The sequence below is a fragment of the Tursiops truncatus genome, chromosome 20 (genome assembly GCF_011762595.2).
Source record: "Tursiops truncatus isolate mTurTru1 chromosome 20, mTurTru1.mat.Y, whole genome shotgun sequence".
Taxonomy (NCBI): Eukaryota; Metazoa; Chordata; class Mammalia; order Artiodactyla; family Delphinidae; genus Tursiops; species Tursiops truncatus.
Window position 1 is genome coordinate 10,177,054 of NC_047053.1, and position 18,970 is coordinate 10,196,023.

At 47.3% G+C, this 18,970-nt stretch overlaps 1 long non-coding RNA gene across 1 annotated transcript in view; it reads left to right on the forward strand.

Annotated features, from left to right (window-relative positions):
* LOC141277363 (uncharacterized) overlaps positions 1–18,970 on the forward strand; it is a 94,327-nt gene that overhangs the window by 40,232 nt on the left and 35,125 nt on the right. Inside the window, exon 2 of the long non-coding RNA XR_012328639.1 lies at positions 17,015–17,089. This is a non-coding gene — a long non-coding RNA (uncharacterized lncRNA). The remainder of the gene's footprint in view (positions 1–17,014; positions 17,090–18,970) is intronic.

The window sequence follows — 18,970 nt, forward strand, 5'->3', positions numbered from 1 at the left end:
TTTCCTCAATTTCTTTCTTTCCTCTTGCATTTTACTAGAAGCAGCCAGAAGAAACTAGCCTGAACCTTCAACACTTTGCTTGGAAATTTCATCTCCCATTCCAAGCTCATTGCTTACCAGTTCTGCTGTATTACCAGTTCTTCCACACACTGTAGGACACAATTCAGCTAAGCTGTCTGCCACTAGGCAGCAAAGATCCCCTTTCCTGCAGCTTCCAATAACGTGTGCCTCATTTCCTCACTAGAAGCATCGTTAACATCCGTATTTCTTCCAGTAGTCTGTTAGCGATGATTTAAGTGTTCTCTAAGAAGATACAGGTTTTCTTACCGTGCCCCTCACTTCCTGCTAGACCCTGACTGGCAGAGCTTTAGCACCCACATGTCTACTAACAGTCTGTTCCAGACAATCTTGGCTTCTTCTATCATGTTCCTCAATTTTCTTCCACCCTCTGCCCACTGTCCAGTTTCAAAGCCACTTGGACACTTTTGGGTGTTTGCTACAGTGGCACCTCACTTCCGGGTACCAAAATCTGTATCAGTCCGAGTGCAACCAGAGAAACAGAACCAGTATTAGATTTGTATTAAGAGGTTTACTGAGCAGAACTGGCTCACAGAATTGTGGGGCTGGCTAGGCAAAGCTGACATCTGGAGGGCAGGCCGTCAGGAGGAGCAGAGTCAGTTCCCTGGCCTGAGCTCCCTGCTCTCTGGAGGTGGAATTTCTTCTCCTTCAGGGAAGTTTCGGCACTGCTCATAGGGCTTTCAACTGATGGAATCAGGCCCGTTCAGATTTTCTAGGACAGAATCCCTGAAAGTCAACTGGTTATGGACTTCATTCACATCTATGAAATACCTTCAGAGCAACCCCTTTGTTAGTATCTGATTGGATAACTGGGGATTGCAGTCTAGCCAAGCTGCCGTATAACCCTGACCACCGCGCTCTCCCACTCTCCCCTCCCCACGCCACTAGCTATTGAGGCGCCCGCGGGGGTGGGCTGGGGCAAGAGGAAAGGTCAGAGGGCAGGAATGGTCCCCATAACCGGTGGGGAATCTGACAATTATTTCCTCTAGTGTTGGCTGCTGTTTACCACTGACCCTTTCTCTCCTGGGTGCTTTTGAGAGCTTTCAGATCCCTGGTACATCAACATTTGCCGGATAACGCTGCATAACAAATGGCTCCCAAACTCAGTGGCTTAAAAACCAGCATTTATTCTCATGGTCGTGAGTCTGCAGGTCGACTGTGATTCTGTTAACTGAGACTGTGCTGGGTTGGTGCGTTAGCTCCAGGCTGTGGGTCCGGTTCACCGCTCTTCCATATTCATTCTGGGGTCTGGGTTCAGGGCCACCTGGGGAAACTTCTTCCCATGGTGGATCACTGGAGGGCAAGAGGGGAGGCCTAACCAAGCAGGCACATCTGTGGCCCCTGCTCCAGTAGCACGCTTTCCTCCGGTCATGGGCATTTTTCTCCTTCTCAGTCAAGCGTGTCCCCCATGCTGCTTGCTTTCTGCTGGACACTGCATTTGTGTTTGGAGATGAGACATTTCCTGTAAGGTCCGCTGTGCTCCACTGAGCTGGGCGTTGTGTGAGCTGTTCATTAGGGCTGCCCGTTAGCTCTGATTCCCTCAGTGACTGAGAACAGTTTATTCTGCTGAAGGACCAGAATCTTGGCCCCTCCCAAACCTCAAACCCAGAGGTTTTTGGCCACCTGGGCGCCATAAGATTAGGGTAAAAAGTCCTGGCTGGTGGCTGGATGTGTGTTTTACACCATGTGACACAGAGAATTCGTTTGGGTAATGACAGGAATGAGTGTGAACACTGATTACATCTGCAGGTACCAGCCAAATGAAATGAAGTGTAACTATATAATGTTAGGCAAATTTAAAAGATCGTTATTTCTGCTGGGCCAGACTGATACTTCCCAGCGTCGAAGAGTCACCTCTGAGGTCAAATCCAAATTGCCTGGTTTATGCTTCCGTGAATCTAAGTACAATGCAAGAACACTTTCGGCTAAAGAAACGGGTCCTGCTAGCCAGCCATCTGTGCCTCCGTACCGTTCCCCACTGTTAAGCCCCCTCTGAGTGGTGGCCTTGCGTGGCCCAGCCGGGTAACTTTCCTCTGTGAGAGGAAGAGAGGCTGGCTGTCCCCCAGGGGAGGGGAGAGCGCTCGTGTGGCTTCCCACCCTGCTTCTGAGGCTGGAAAGTTCCAGGGCTCAGCAAGGCCTCAGCAGTCTGCTAATGGCCTCACCTTGCCCGAATTGGCCACTCACCCTTCAAGTCCCAGTGGGATTCAATCCTTGCAGAAGCCTCCACGCTGACGTGGATGTGTCTTCCTCCCGTCTGCCACAGTGTCTGCTCACCCGTGTGCTGTGACACGGTCCACGTGGCATTGTAGTCACTCGTGGATTTATTCTGTTTCTCCTAAGCTGTGGGCCACTGCAGGCCTGGCTCGGGAGTACCTCTGGGGCCCCTGACAGGCAGCAGACGCTCACTGGGGGCCAGCTGAAGACGTGGAGACAAGAGGGGAGGCAAGGAAACATCTTTCCCCCTCAGCATCCAAGGGACCCAAACTGGGCTTCTGGGTTGAGGCTGAAATGCAGCCCTGTTGCAGGGTTTCTGTGGAGATGCCGGGTGGCTTGGTGTTTGGCCATGACGTTGAGGTGATGAACTGAACATTGCTTTTCTCTCTCTGGGGATGCTGAGGCATCAGCCCATCTCATCCCAGCTTCACTCGCCCGGTGGCAAAGCAGACCTGTCTAGCAGGATCCATTGGTCCCTGACTGCTTGTCAGGCAACACGGACCACTGGAGGGAACATTCTGGCAGAAAAGAACTATTAAGTCATCCAAATGATGAGCTGACTCTTCAAAAAATTGTTTCAACTCCCTCAGGAACTTCACAGCTTTTTAGCAGTGAGACCTGGAGAAAGTTACTTTTTCTGCAAAATGGGGTCAATAATAAATCTACTTGATAGGGTAGTAGTGAGAGTTAAATGAATTAATATATACAAAGTACTTAGAAGCCAGCCAGGTACGTAGTGACTGCTACGTAAACGTCTGTGATAGGTCTCTTCTTTATTATCATCATCATCACCATCACCACCGTCCTTAGACTAGGTTCTTAGCCCCAAACATGGGTCTCTGGTCTGTGGCTGGTCTGGGAGGGAAGCTTTCACCAGCTATAGTCAAAGTGAGAACTAAATGCCGTGTATTATATGTATAGTGTTGCCAACTTTTCTTTTTGTGGAAGGTTATCTTCTTTTTCTGCAATGATGTCCTTCCTATGCTCTTAGTGCTAACATGGGATTCTTCAATGAAATATTAATAACTGCAGATTTTTTAAAAGTCCCATCTGAAAACAAGAAGCTGCCCATGCTGAGGGTCTTAGACATCACGAAGTCCAGCTTACTTGTTCTTTGGGTGAGGAGGCCCTGCTCAGCGGGTAAGTGACTTGGCCAAGGTCACGAGCCAGAATCTCAACCCATCAAGAATCTCGGGAGTAAACTTGCTCTTTGCTGGGTTTAAAGTCGTTCCCTCCGAAGGAAAGGAAGGGACCCTGAAAGCCAGGTGAAATTCTCCTCAAGCATCAGTAAGTCAGAAAGTATAACTAGGAGAAGTTGTAAACATTTAGGTCAATTCCACGGAACTTGACTGAGCACCAGTTAAGGCCATGTTGCATCCTAACGAATGCCTGTCTGACCCCTGCTGCCACCTCCCTGCCCCACAAGGCCAGCATTGGTTGTGCCCCTAGAAGGCACCAGACTTCACAGGGAGGGATGCATGATTAGCTCCATTTGACAGAGGAAGAAACTGAGACTTGGAGAAGTACCGTAACTTACCCAGGGTCACACAGGCAGAGGCAGAGCCGAGAGGAGCCCAGGTTTGCCACCACTGCAGGCACTGAGCGTGCACTCGGCTGTACCCAAAGTCTGTAACTGAGTGCACGTTTGTGTGTGTGATTATTCGATTCACGTCCATCCCCTAGTGGCTCTCCGGGGGAACAGAGAGTGAATGCCTTTTGCTTACCTCTTCTCCCCAGCACCCAGCACAGTGCCTGGCGCAGAGTAAGAATTCACTGAATACTTAGCGAATGAATGAATGACTGTGTTGAGAATCACCTGGGGAAGCTGGTTAAACATCAGAATCCAGCCCCTACTCCACCCCAAGATTCAAATCCAAACCTGGGGGGCGGGGTGTACACATCTGCCTCTTAAGCAAATGCCTGGGCAGTTCTGGTGCCCACGTCCTTTGAGAAATCCAGCAATTGGGAAGTGAACTTTTCTGATCATCAGATGGGAGGAGTTGGTATTTTGTTCTGCAGGCAATGGGGGACCACTAGAGGTATTTGAGGAGGGGAAGGGAAGCCGTCCGGAGTTGTGCTTTATAGAAATTCCCTGATGGCTGTGCTTGTCTCCTTACCTGTTACTGATGCCCACTGCCCCACCTCCCCCTGCCTCTTTTTGACAACCAGACTGACTCTGAACAAGAGAGATTCATGACAAACGTCATCAGGCAGCAGCACAGAGAGGCCTGTTCACTCCCAGCCTTTTCTTGCCTCTCTGACAGCAGGCAGGCCATTAGGGGCTCCCTGGCCTTCCGAAATGCCTTGTAAGCACATTTAAGCCCTTTGTATGAGGCTCTCCTCTGCCGTAATTGGGCCTTCACTCCACTGCACTTCCTGGCCACAGAGCTTGTTAGCTGCCTGGCAAAGTTGTGAATTCATGGAATGGTCAGCGAGGCTCATCTTCCATAGGCAGCCCCTCGACGTGATCACCCACGGGACTCCCATGATCCAGGAGGGTGCCCCACTGCAGAGGAGGAGAGAGGAGTTAGGGTTCAAGTTGGGAACGAGGTACGTGACAGAATGGAGGTCTCAGCCCTGGGGTTTCTACAGATCTCAGTTCAGTTCTGTGCATGTTTGCTGAATGTCTGTGTCTAAGGCTGCTGTGTTGGGTTTGCTGCCAACCCAGTTACCACAAGGGAACAATAACAGCGTCTTCTGATCCTAGGCTGCGTTTCCTTGGATGCTTTTGAGAAAGAGTCTCATTTGGGCTGTGTGTCAGCATGAGGGGAGTAACCACCCTGGATGGAAGGGGGCTGGCAGCAGTGCTGGACTTAGAACCCAGCTTAGTGGAGAAGGCTTCCGCGGGCCTGGCTCCATGGCAGAGGGGACCCTGTGGAGCCCTGTGTCTATCCAGGACTCCTAGATCCCGAATTTTTGGAGTGGATCTCACGTGTTTTTTCTTCTGCTCCTTGGTTGACATTACCAAAGTGCCTCTAGGCTCTGCAAAGCTGCCTTGGACTAGGGACTTAGGTAAACCGTGTATGCGAGGGAATGAGAGGAATCTTTGTCAAAAGAGAGTAGAAAGGAATTTGTAAAGAGAGGAAGAGAGGACAGGAAGCTTCTGCACCCTCAGGTTTGAGTCTGCAGGTGGCCTTGTAGACTCAAGCTGGGGCAGATGGACAGGATTGCAGAAGCAAGACAAAGAGTGAGAAATGTTTTCACAGCACAACTTACACCCAATGCATTAGGAGGTGTGGGAATTACCTTCAAAGTACTGTCTTTGAGTCACATCTCATTCTTTTTTTCTCTAATAATTCAGTACATAATTTTTGAGTGACTATTATATCATATTATCCTAGGGGCTGGGGATATAGTAGAGAACAATAAAGACATATACCCTCAGGGAATTTATATTCTGGAAGCACAGACCAAAAAACTGAATAGATATTTAAAATAATGGCAGATAATAGGTGCAAAGGAGAAAAGTGAAGCAAGAATGATAGGAATTGTTGCTATTTTAGATGCAGTGGTCAGAGAAGTCTCACTGGAGGGAGTGACATTTGAGTAGGAATCATGAAGCAAGCCATGGGAATACTCGAGAAAACATTTTGGGCAAAGGGAACAGCGAAGACAAAGGGCCTGAGCGGGAGCCTCCTTGGTGTGTTTAAGGAAGGGAGGAAGGCAGTGTGGCTGGAATGGAGTGAAGAGCAAGGAGGGGAGTGGGAAGAATGCAGTCAGAGAGACAACATCTCTTTCCTCCTCTTTGACATTTAACTCTTTAAATCCTGAATATTATCATTTTTGAAAAAACGTTTTCTGGAAACTCCTGGATTCCACATTAGCGGCTTCCAAAAATGTGCTCACTTTTGGTCCTGTATGGGGGTCTCATAGAGCTGGGCTGCCATACCATCTTTTACCAGCAGTCGTCACTAGTGCACCTAATGCCTTCAGTTCTCCCCTTCCCCTTACTTCCAAGCCGCAAACATTTATTGAGGGCATGCCCGGGGCTAGGTACTGCAAGGCTCCTAGGCTATGATGACAAGTTAGATATAGTCTGGTGGAGTTGAAGTTCAAGGCTCCCGTGAAGTGACCCTTGTGATTAACTGACTTCTGACTTTACTGAAACATAACTGGCTGGTGCCCACTCTGCTCTTGTCCTGCTGTTGGGGACAACGCAGGCTCTGTCCCCCATCTTCCTGCTTCCTCAGTCTGGGCCTCAGACTACTTCCCAATCGAGTCAAGGCCTTTCTGCAACCTCAGCTACCTGACATTTTGCTTTTCGTCTGAGGTCAGCCTTCCAGAAAGAGAAGCTCCCTTGTGATCTTTCTGAGAAGCAGTGGAAAAGAACAATCCTTCCCACCTTTGAATCTTATACTTTAAACCCCCACCCAGTCCAACTCGCTGGATTCTCACCACAACCCTGAGGACTGGGTGTTATTATTCCTATTTTGCAGGGGAAGCTAAGGGTCAGAGGGGCAAAGTCATGTTCCCCAAAGTATTATATTGGTTACAAAGTGACTGCCTCTCCCCTCCAGACCTGCCCTTCTCTACTCTCCTTTGCAAAGCTGGGGCTGAGACCACATTCTCACTTGGCCAATTGCTTTCCTATTGGGTTTTGCCTATAGGGGGTGCTAGAAGGGTTCTGGAAGGGAGGTGAAGGGAGAAGAGACACAGTCCTTGTTTTGCCTGAAATCTCTTCCTTTATGGTGGGGTCATCTTTTGGTCTAGCTGTCACAGATGCTAAATGTCCCCTGGGCTGATTCTCTGGTTCCTGGGATCCTCTCCAAAGAATCGGGGGGGACTCCTCTCCTGCCACAGCTGCCTGGAAAGTGCCACAAACTCACTCGTTCTCTTAATTTGTGTAACCTCCTCAACTTGTCTGTGAAGAGCTCCTCAGAAACACCCTTCTCATTACAGTGTTAAATTAAAATTTAGTAGACAAGGCACATAGCAGAATAAACTTTCAATTAAAATATACACACTGCAATGGTGGAGGGAGGCTGGAGAGAACTTGCAGGCATCTTTGCAGCGGATGTGCTCGAGATTTAATTTTACTATGACATCTCCTTGGAATTACGCTGCTAATTGATCACATTGTGTCGGTCTGTTATTTAAACTTTCAATAAAAGGGAGATTAATGCAAGGTGTAATCCTCCCGGGCAGAACAAATATTCCCATTCCTCATGTCAGGTACAGAAATGGAAATGCTCGGCTAACAGCCTTTTGCATTCAATCTGCGAACATGAAGTTAATCTTGAAAAATGCAGTTATTCTTTAATTGCTTAAATGAAATTTTTTCTGCCTGCCCCATTTCTCACCCAAAATAGCCACCCTTGTCGGAGACTGGAGTGAAGTGGCAGAGAGGCAGGGGCAGTTTTCAGAGGCTGGGGCTCTGGGAGGGGCTGGCTAGGGTGGCCGGTATCGGTCTCTGAGGGCAGCATCCACCACCCCTGAAGAGCATGGCTGTCAGATGGGATTGGAGCTGGGAAGGGACAAAACCCAGCTACTGCAGGGGCCAAGGGCACACCCTGCCCATTTGTGACTTTGATAAGAGTGTGTAGTGAGCCATTGGGAAAGGTGTGTTTGTACCTGAGACTTCTAAGAAGGGAGTCACAGATGCTGGAATCTAGAAGGCCACTTAGATAGAGACCCTTGCGTCCTAGTTCAGGTTGGGGTGGGGGGCAGTGTAGCAGTTAGGAGCATTCCAGCTCCACCGCTTACTAACCAGTGACCCTGGACAAATTGCTTAAGTTCTCCATGCTCTGTTTCCCCTCCTGTAGATGGGAATAATAGTCACTGTCTCCAAGAGTTGGTGAAATAAGTGTTGTGATATATGTAAAACACTCAGGATCCGAAAAAGAATATATATACCTATATGTGTATATATAAAACCAAATCACCTTCCTGTATACCTGAAACTAGTACAGTACTGTAAATCAACTATACATCAATTAAAAAAAAAATTGGGCCCATCCCATCCTATGTGCCATGCAGGTGTTGGCTATCACCATTACAATTCTCTCAGCTGATGCTTCTGTCTTTTTCTGTGGTACCTCTGCCTAGTTCAGTAGCATTTAAGCACATAATTTGGGGTCAGAGGATAGGGTCTTGATTCCCAGCTCTTCTGCCATCTAGTTGCTTAATCTCTCCAAACCTCAGTTTCCTTCACTGTAAATGGGACCTAGCCGCTGGGGTTGCTGTAAAGATGAAATACATGTAGAGTGCTTATTTCATATCAGTGTGCAGAAAGCACTCGATGAGTGGGAGCTGTTATGATTATGAGCATTGCTTCTGTCCAGGCCCTGTAGAATCCGTGCAGCCCCCTTCCTTTTAAGGCAGCTTAAGCCAGGAATATGGGAAACACAGACTCAGGTTTAGTTGTGATCCATCTCTCAGTGGATTCCATCGATTTGGATGCCTGAACTAGGTCTGGATAATGAGAACCCACAGCTGAAGGCTGTTCGTTCTGACCCAAGACAGCCCTTCAGGTCCTCGAAGCTGGTCTCCCGTTCCCCTCTGTCTTCTCTTCTCCAGGAGGAACACTCCCAGCTCCTCCAAATGTTCCTCCAACACAGTGGATTCTGGTCCTTGATATTATCTTCAGCCACTTTCGTTTGGTCAAGTCCAGTTTGCTCATGTCCCTCTGAGAGTGTCGGAGGCTCAGTACTTCAGGTGAGTCTGGAGCGGTATAAAGGAGAGTGACATGGCCACCTCCCATATTCTGGACTCCACGTTTCTATTGATGTGACCCAGATGACACTTATTTCTCGGTAGCCATCTCACACTTCTAATTCAATGAAGTAGAACTTAACTTGTTTCTTCCCGAGTTCTTTTCTGTGCCTGTTGACGCAGAGCCACATTCTTGCATCCTGTGCTAACACAGCCAGATTTCTGGACTCAGATGCAGGTCTTTACTTTGTCCTTCAGGGATGTTCTTACATTCTTGCCTGCTGGTACTACTTGGGCTCCTGATTCTGACACGCATCCTGTGAACGTCATGTCTTCTAAATATTTCAAAGCATGACATCCAATCTCTTTCTATACAGATGAGAAAAACAAGACCTAGATTGAAAGAAAAGGTTTGCTTAGGAGCAGACAGGTTCTCTAGAAAACTGAACCTGAGACGAAAACGTATGCGTCATTGCAAAATACAACCTCAGGAAGCAGGAGTGAGGGAAAGGGCGTGAGTAGGAGTTGAGGGAGGGCACCTGGAGGAGAGTGGCTAAGCTGCCACAGCTTCCAACAAGCTGATTCCTTGGTACTGTGGGTCATCTCAGAGAGGCCATATAAAACTACAGCGTCTCCAAAGAGTCTGTCTAGACAGTGGTTCTCTCCGGGGGTGATTTTTGTCCCCCAGAGAACACCTGACAGTGTCTGCAGATATTCTTGATTGTCATGACTAAGGGGAGTGCTATTACCTCTAGTGGGTGGAGGCCAGAGATGACGCTAAACATCCTACAATGCCCGGGACCCCTGCCCCCCAAACAAAGAATCATCCAGCCCAAAGTGTCCACAGTGCTGAGGTTGAGAAGCATTGATCTAGGCTAGATGCGAAGGGGAGCAATGGACAGGTTGATCTGTTGGCTCCCATAGCCCTTTGGTTACAATTCGCCCACCCCAAGGGTGTTAATTCCTGACATTTCTGGGTTGTTGGTGTGGGAAATCCAGTTGGGTCTGGTGGTGTCTCTTGTCTCAGCAGCAACAAGGAAGTCCTAAGTCGGGAGGCAAGAGGCCTGTGGAGCAGGCATAAGGGGGGGCCATCGCCCTGAGGGATTTAGGCAAGCCCCTCATCCGTCCCCGTGGTGGAGGCAAGGGCAACCTGAGACCACAGGAGCAGGATAAGCTACGGCTGCAGCCGTTCCGGCTAGAAATCAAGGCAATTTGCATGTCTCCAGTGGCACATCCACTGAACCCTCTCTAGGCTCATCATTTTGAGTCAACAGCTCTAAGACACGGTTTTCTGGCCAGTGAATAGATTGGCAGCATGTCAAGTGCCCAGCCCAGGGCAGTCAGCCGTGGCTGTATGTGGGGAAGAATGGCTCAGGGTCACGGGCACATGAGCTATAGAACACGACTACTTATTCAGCAGAAACTGTGGGTAGAAGAAGTTCCATTAGAAGTAGAAGTAGGGCTTCCCTGGGGGCGCAGTGGTTGAGAGTCCGCCTGCCGATGCAGGGGACGCGGGTTCGTGCCCCGGTCCGGGAAGATCTCACATGCCGCGGAGCGGCTGGACCCGTGAGCCATGGCCGCTGAGCCTGCGCGTCCGGAGCCTGTGCTCCGCAACGGGAGAGGCCACAACAGTGAGAGGCCCGCGTACCGCAAAAAAAAAAAAAAAAAAAGTAGAAGTAAGTGGGACTGGCAGTGATTAACATCCTTGATACTCTAAACTTTGTAAAATCCACCTTGTATTCTTGGTGGAAGGAGGTGGAGGTAAGCAGTGGTGCGCTAGTAAATGTTTAACAACCGGCTCTGTGGAGGGGAGAGGTGTGCCCCCACCTGCAGGGTTGGCCGCTTTTCGTGATGTAAATACTTTACCGTGGCTGATTTCAAGTTATGAATAGATTACCAGTCAGCTTGTGGATTCCCTGAAAATGGAACAATTAGCTCTGAGAGCCAGTGTGAGCTGCTACAGCATGCAGCTGCATAAGTAAATCAATTAATTAACAGAGGAAGAGCTTCGCATGGTAGGAAAGTAGTTGTAAAACGTTACAGACCTTTCTTTACCTCCTTTAGTATAACCTTCCCTCCAATTTTAAGCAGCCCCATCAATCTTTGTTCCTTACTTCAGAGAAGGGGCATGGTGTGGCGGAAAGGAAACAGTTGTGAATTTCTTCCTGGAGGTTATGTTATAGAAAGCTCTTTTGGACATTTAGACAAAAATGTTTAAGTCTAGGAGGTTGAGAGAAGTAGCTGCCATCTGGTCTCTGGAACTGAAAAAATTCCAAATGCTGGGAGAAGGAAAAAAAAAAACCAAAATGGTGGCGGAAAAGGCTGAGAGTATAGTTGTACGCGGGTCCCAGGTGGGGCACCCCCGGCCCTCCTGGAATAGCCCTGAGGAGGCAGCACCACCTGAGAGGTCCATGGGATCTGGGAGCGGAGATCTGTGCCCCATTCCCTGGGTGGACCCAATGGAAGCCCAGAGAAAGAAGATCCAGCTATGACGGAATTCCTGCCGTACCATGGTGTGGAAGTGGCTGACTGGTTCCTGGGTTCTCAGCGACTCACCCATCCTGGCAGGCCCACCGATACCTGGGAAGGGGAGACACCTGCAGCCTGCAAGTTGCTGAGCAAGTGGAGCTACCTCTCTAGCCAGGTGGGACAGCAACCCAGCTGAGGGTCTTGGCAAGGTCATGGCGCCAGCAAAGCCATCCCAGAAAGCTGATCTCGGGTCTCATTCTAACGCTTCCTGAAAACAGCCAGGCGCCTAGTGGCTGCTGGGGCACTAGTGGCCTGGCAATCCTTCACGATTATACTTCTTCTCCATGGCAAGCAGAGCATTTGCTCCTAACTTCAAATAGCTGCAGCATAATCAAGTTGCATCAACCTGTTTTATGGTTTTTATTTTACACTTTTTTATTTTTACCTTTTCATTGAAGTATAGTTGAGGTGCAGTATTATATGTTACAGGTGTGGAATATAACGCTTCACAATTTTTAAGGGTTAGACTCCATTTGTAGTTATAAAATATTGGCTGTATTCCCTGTGTTGTACAACGTATCCTTGTAGCTTATTTTATACGTAATAGTTTGTACTTCTTAATCCCCTCCCCCTAGATTCCCTCCCCACCCCCCGTCCCCACTGGTAACCACTAGTTTGTTCTCTATATCTGTGAGTCTGCTTTCTTTAAAAATAGTCAATTGTTGTATCTTTTAGATTCCACATATAAGTGATAGCATACAGTATTTGTCTTTCTCTGACTTATTTCACTTAGCATAATACCCTCCAACTCCATCCATGTTGCTGCAAATGGCAAAATTTCATTCTTTTTTTTAATCAGCCTGCTTTATGTTTAAGGCCAGTAAGTTTCATCTAACTTGGAGGACGGTCTTCAAGCAAAAGGAAAGTACCTGGTTACAAAATGCTGTATTTAGGGCACTCGTATCCCCCAAAGAGGACTTTTCTGGGGACTTCTACCAATACATGCGTTCACACTTTGGCACTATTACTTCCTACCCATGTGATCTTAAGCAAATTTGCCTTGGTAAACTCATTTTCTCTTCTGTAAAGTGAAGATAGTAATTGTGTCTACTTCAAAGACTTTCTGTGAAAATTAAGTGCATAAAATTAATTTATTAAATTTATACATTTAATTATAAATTAAATGTATATGCATATAAAGCACTTAGCACCACACTTGGACACACAGGAAGCACTCGGTGAATATTAACTACTACTGTTACTATTTTGCACTGTGATGCTGCCGTCAGTCGGTCAGTTGGTGTAGTGGCTGCAGAGGGTCAGGACCAGGGCAGAAAGCAGCTTCTTGGAATTCTTCCAGCAGCCCCGTTTGTCGATACCCTGTTAAATTAAGACCCATTAATTCATTGTGAAAACAAGCCTTCAAAAGGGCCTGGAATTTGCAGCTCCTTGTCCTGAATTAATGCTGCACAGCACTGCCTTATTTTAAGAGTAATAAATGCTAACTCAAGGGTGGAGAAAAGCTTGGCTGCTGTGTTCACTGGATGGCCAAGCTGGTGGCTCCTGGTGTCATCCGTTCGCTGGCTGGAAGCGGCCACGTTTTCCCGGCAGTGAGTCAGCCCAAGGCCACGGTCCCCAGCACACACTGTGGATGTGAAGTGGGTACAGATGCCTTGCCAGTGGTGAACAGGTGGTGAAGACAAGGCTGGTGCCTGATCGAGCTGGATCTGTGCTGTTGCAGGGAATGTACTCGGCAGCTCTGTGAGGATGCAGAGGGAGTGCTGGGGAGGGCGGGGCTAGGAGAGTCCCCAGTGCGGGCAGGAGCTGCCCTTGACCGGCCAGGTTCAGGGGTCCATGTGGGGTAGGAGTTGGGGGGAGTCTGCGGAAAGCTGACCTGCCTCCAAATCTCATCCATCCTATGCTTTACCACCGAATCACATGGCTCAGGGCAGCCATGCCAAGATGAACCCAAAAACCAAGCACACAGAGAAATGAGAATCTGATCTGTTTGCTGACTTAAGGGGGTCATTTCACAATCGACAAGTGACCCCGAAAGCCCTCAAGTTCAAGAAAGCTGCTTATTGTGATTCCTAAAAAAGTAACTTCGAGTTACGGACGGTTATAGCTGAAAGAGACTTCAAAAATCCTTCTGTTCAAATGCCCAATATAAAAATGTACAATTTGTTTTTATTTTTATCAAAGTTATACCTAATTTTTAAAAAATTAATTAATTAATTTTTGGCTGCTTTGGGTCTATGTCGCTGCGTGCGGGCTTTCTCTTGTTGAGGTACGCGGGGGCTACTCTTCGTTGCGGTGCGCAGGCTTCTCATTGCGGTGGCTTCTGTTGTTGCGGAGCATGGGCTCTAGGCACACGGGCTTCAGTAGTTGTGGCACGCGGGCTCAGTAGTTGTGGCTCATGGGCTCTAGAGCGCAGGTTCCGTAGTTGTGGCACACGGGCTTAGTTGCTCCACGGCATGTGGGATCTTCCCGGACCAGGGCTCGAACCCATGTCTCCTGCATTGGCAGGCGGATTCTTAACCACTGAGCCACCAGGGAAGTCCAAAGTTATACCTAATTTAAAGAGCCTAATATGTCTATGAAGCTTGTTACTAGAAAGAGTCCCTCTCCCTTTTTTCTTTCCCCAGGGGCAAAAATTTTCAACTTCTCAGTCCGTTATTTTGGTATTTATCTTTTATCTTTTAAATACGGAGCTTGTAGCAACTTCTTGATTTTTCAGTTTTAGGCACTATCTACTGGTTTCCTTCTGTAGATGGCAATGATATTCCTCTGTCACGTCCCCCTGGCCACCCCATTCCCTCTCCTCCCGGGAGATGGTAATGGTTTTGGTGAGATCACCCAGCAATGTTCACATTATGATGCCTCTGTAAGTCCCTTGACAGCAGCATCATCTAATCTCTTAGGCTTACTTTTCCTTTCTTGCCCAATCTTCCATGCAGTTCATTATTGTCTTGGTTTTTTTTTTTATTTCATTGATTTTCTATGGACTTATCACCAACCCAACACCAAACTCTCTGCCCATTGTCTAAATCTCTTCTTAAGGTGTTCAGACATACCGGGAATTCTGGACTTTCCATTTCTTTGACCAGTTCTGGTCTGAGCTGTGCGTCCTCTCAGACTGCTGCTTGGTTGTTATCTGGGACCTCCTGTCCCAGCATCCTGGAGATTCCCTCTGCAGGGAATCTCCCCTGTTGGAGCTCCTGTTTCCTCTGTTCCATGTTTCTCTTTCTCTGTTTACTCCCCTTGTTTGCTGAAACACATCTCCAATGTCTTCATGAGAAATACTACCTGGGTAGTAGATTTGTTTTGACATCTTACATGTCTGAAAGTACTTTTATTTAATCTTTACACATAATTGATAGCTTGGCTGGGTAAAGACTTACCAGTTGGAAATCATTTCCTTCCGAATATTAAAGACATCACTTATTTGTTGTCTAGTTTTCCAGTGTTGCTGTTAAGTTTTAAGCCATTCTACTTCTTGATCCTTTGTATGAAGTCTGGAAGCTTGTGGAAACTTCCTCTTGTTCCCAGTGCTCTGATGCTTTGGGAGCACGTGCCTTCGTATGGGCTTATTTTATCCACATTGTTGGGCACCTGATGGCCCCTTTCAGCTTAAGGCCTGCAGTTTTGAAAATTTTTATTCAATTTTTCCTTTCATGATGTTCTGTCTCCCACCCCACTTCTGAAACTCCTACTTTTTTTTTTTTTTTTGGCCACGTGGTTTGTGGGATCTTAGTTCCCTGACCAGGGATTGAACCGGAGTCCTCAGCAGTAACAGTTCAGAGTCCTAACCACTGGACGACCAGGGAATTCCCTGAAACTCCTATTGTGTGCATGTTGGACCTTTCGGACTAGTCCTCCAAGATCTTATTTTTTTTTCTCCTATTTTCCTCACATCTTTGTCTTTTGTTTTACTTTCTGGAACATTTCACTCAACTTTATTTTCTGCCTTTCTATTTTCATTTCTGCATAATTTTAGCTTTCAAGAGCTATTTGTTGTTTTTTTTGTTTCATTCCTCTTTTGATGACAATCTTCTCCTCCCTGCTACGATTGATAGCTTCCCTCCCACTCCTTGCATGGTCTCTGCTTCCTCCAAGTTGCTTTTGCTCCCATGTTTGTTTAAGTTTCTTTCACATCAAAGTTTTCTTCAAATATCTGGGGGACTTGGTTGTGGTGTGTAGAAGCTATGCTTGTGGGGGAGCTGGTAGATTATAGCTTTACTATAGTGGTCTTTGGGGACCCACCCCCTCCAATGTTAGCATCTTCAGGTTTTTCCTTTGGGGATTGTCAGATGACCTAGAGAAGGTCTTCCCCTGTCCTGCTTGACTTTCTGGGAGCTGAGGGAGGGAAGAGGCTGGCAGTGGGGCAACATCAAACATGTGAAGTTTTACTAACCCCCCTCTGCTCTCAATTGTTCTTGGTGTTCTCCAGTCCCTATGCTTTTTGTTTCCCCAGAGAATAGACCTTCCAGAGGCTAAGTCTTCAGTCCTTCGGTGGGAGTGAAGAAAGGGTCTTGGGATCTAGCTGTTACTACTTCAATAGACTTTCAGCCAATGGCATTGTTTTAGTCACATTTTAACCCCATTTCCAGGGGCACAGGGTAGTAGTGGTGGGTGGTCTGAGATGTAAACCAGGTTACTTTCTTTACTCCTAATTGAGAATTCAGATTTCTTAGTTATAACTCCTCCAGCTTCCAACATTTTGTTGCAACTGTATCCTTTCACTTAAAAAAACAAAGCCAAAAAACCTTATGGGCTTATGCCTTAAAAGAAAATAATTGTTTTGTGTGTGTGATACACGGGCCTCTCACTGTTGTGGCCTCTCCCGTTGTGGAGCACAGGCTCCGGACGCGCAGACTCAGCGGCCATGGCTCACGGGCCCAGCCACTCCGCGGCATGTGGGATCCTCCCGGACCAGGGCACGAACCCGTGTCCCCTGCATCGGCAGGCGGACTCTCAACCACTGCGCCACCAGGGAAGCCCAAAGAAAATAATTTTATTGCTCTTTTAGTGGGCTTTGAGATAGAACAGAACAAATGTATGTGTTTCATCCACCATCTTTCATGGGAAGTTTCTTTTTAAAGTCACAAATAATGCATGTTTACTGTAGAGAAACTAGAAAATAAAGAAGAAAATATAATCATAATAATAATGCCTTTACTCCAGGAGGACCAGGGTTAATATTGTAGAGGTAGATCCTTCCATTTTTTCACATATATCAATTATATATAAATATATTATGCATATATACAATGATTAGGAATCAGTAAACATGTTTTTTAACTAGTTTCCTCACTTACCAATATATTATGAACACCTTTCCAAGTCACTAAATATATTTCTAAAATTATTTTAATGGTTTATAATACTTCACCAAATATCTCATAATGCAGTATATTTTGGTCCATTTCTGTATTATTGGACATTTCAGTTTTGTTTACCAATTTTTTAGGATCATAATAATAAAAACTCTAACAAGTCCATTCCCAAAGTTTTCTGTAATCCTTATTTCCTTAGGTGAAATTTCTAGAATGGCTGCACCAAAAGTGTACTCATTGTAATTCTGTTAATTCTCATTACCCAGGTTTCCCTACGAAAGAGGACACGCATTTCGTCATCAATGTAGCAGAGGCTGGTTTCTTTGCCGTTGCCGACACAGGTATTAGATTTTAAAACACCTCCCAGCCAGGGGCCCAAATGGTGTATTACTGGTGTTTTGATTTGTGTTTCTTGGATTACTGCTGAGGCCCAGCACCTCTTCCTATTCACTGGCGGTGTATATTTCTTCTTTTCTGGATGGACCTCACAGTGGGTTTAAGGTTTACAGTTACACTCAGATGTGCAGAAATGTAACTTTCTTAATTTTTTATAAGTAAGCTTCACTTGTTCCTGGGCGCCCCCATTTCCACTCAGCAGAAACGAACCAACTTTTGATTCAAAGTAACTCACTGCTCAGTCACCTCTAGGTGAAGGCATCTTGCCTTCTGGTCTTCTCTCTCATCCCTTTGTGGGAAGGGTGCTTGGTCCCTTTACTACTCTCAGGCAGCCTCTGTACCTACTGCTGGTGTCCCCTGCTCTCCAGACCCCTCCCCAAGCTGAAGCAGGAGCTGCAGAAGCCCATGAGGTTTGGGTACAATAATAGTCTTTAGATGCAGACAGGGGACAGGTCTCTGGGCCACATGGGAGGACAACTCAGAAGGAGGGCTCTTTCTGCCACCACTTCTATCCTACTTATATCCCCCAACTCCTCCAGGTAGTTGCCAAGGTTCCAGGTGGAAAACATAGAGAAGACCCTCTGCTCTCCACCTTATCTGGTAGCGAGGGAAATTCATCTCTGTCTCCCTTGCTTGATCTCCTTTCTAAGAGTCCTAGAAATTCTGTCTCCCTTGCTTGATCTCCTTTCTAAGAGTCCTAGAAATTCTCTCCTAAGAGAATTTAATTGCCTTTGGAGTGGAAAAACTGCTCTCACCTCCTGTCCAGCATCCTTCCAACTCTGTTTTCTTGGCCCTCCAGGCTTTGATCTTTTTTTTTTTTTTTTGGTGGCATTTAAAAAGAGAGCTGTTTCTCTTGCAAATCAAAAATGCTCTATTGTTCCATGGAAGTCTTTAAAATCTCCTTTTTGAAAGTTAACTGAGCAATGACCTTTTTTTTTCTCTAAGCCAGTGGTTCTCACCCCTGGGTGCTCATATACTCATTAGGATCACCCCAGAGCTTTAAAAAATCCTGATGCCTAGGCAGCACCCCAGAATTCAGAACACCTGGAGGGGTGTCCCAGGCATCTGTATACTTTTAAAGCCCCCCAGGTGACTCCAGGGTATAATCAGGACAGAGAATAGCTCTTCCAGGCTGTGACTGCCCTCCCCATCCCTGGGGCAATGGATTTGACCTCCCCGTCCTTGAAGGGAGAAGGGCTCCAGGCACCTGGGTGACAGAGCTGGGCTCTGCCACTGAGGACATGAAGGGTTGCCAACTCCTGGGGCTCACACCTTTATCTGGGTGGACTGGAGGCAGAAGAGGCCCTCAGCTGGGTGTGGAGTCCTCCTCAGCTGGGTTGACAGGCCTGAGACTGAGGTTCTGTAGATGCATCCCCACAGGGGCCGGAGAGGACGCCTCTGCCCCCCAGGCAGGAGGTGGAACAGGTTCTCATTAACTCAGCCTCAGCCAGTGCATGAAGGAAAGGGTTTCCTTGTTGCTAGAGCCTGTCAAGGACCGATATGTTACAACATATGTTTTACAGCTTCCTGGGGTCTCTGATAAATCTTTCGAGACTCCTTTATTTGCCTTTTTTCCCCCAAGGTTACGAAGCCAACTGTTTCCCTCTGCTTGCAGATGCTCTGAGGCTGAGAGCTCATTTCCGTGGGAAATTAGCCTCCGAGGAGGGAAGCTTCTGGGGGCAGCTGGTGTCGCTCTCACAGGATGAGGTTGCAGGCAGTCGTTGGGGTGGGATGACCCCCTCCCTGGCCATGATTTTCTGCATATATGCTCGGAACCCAGGAGAGAAGGGTCTCACAAGAGCGAACCACCCCCTACCCCACAAAGC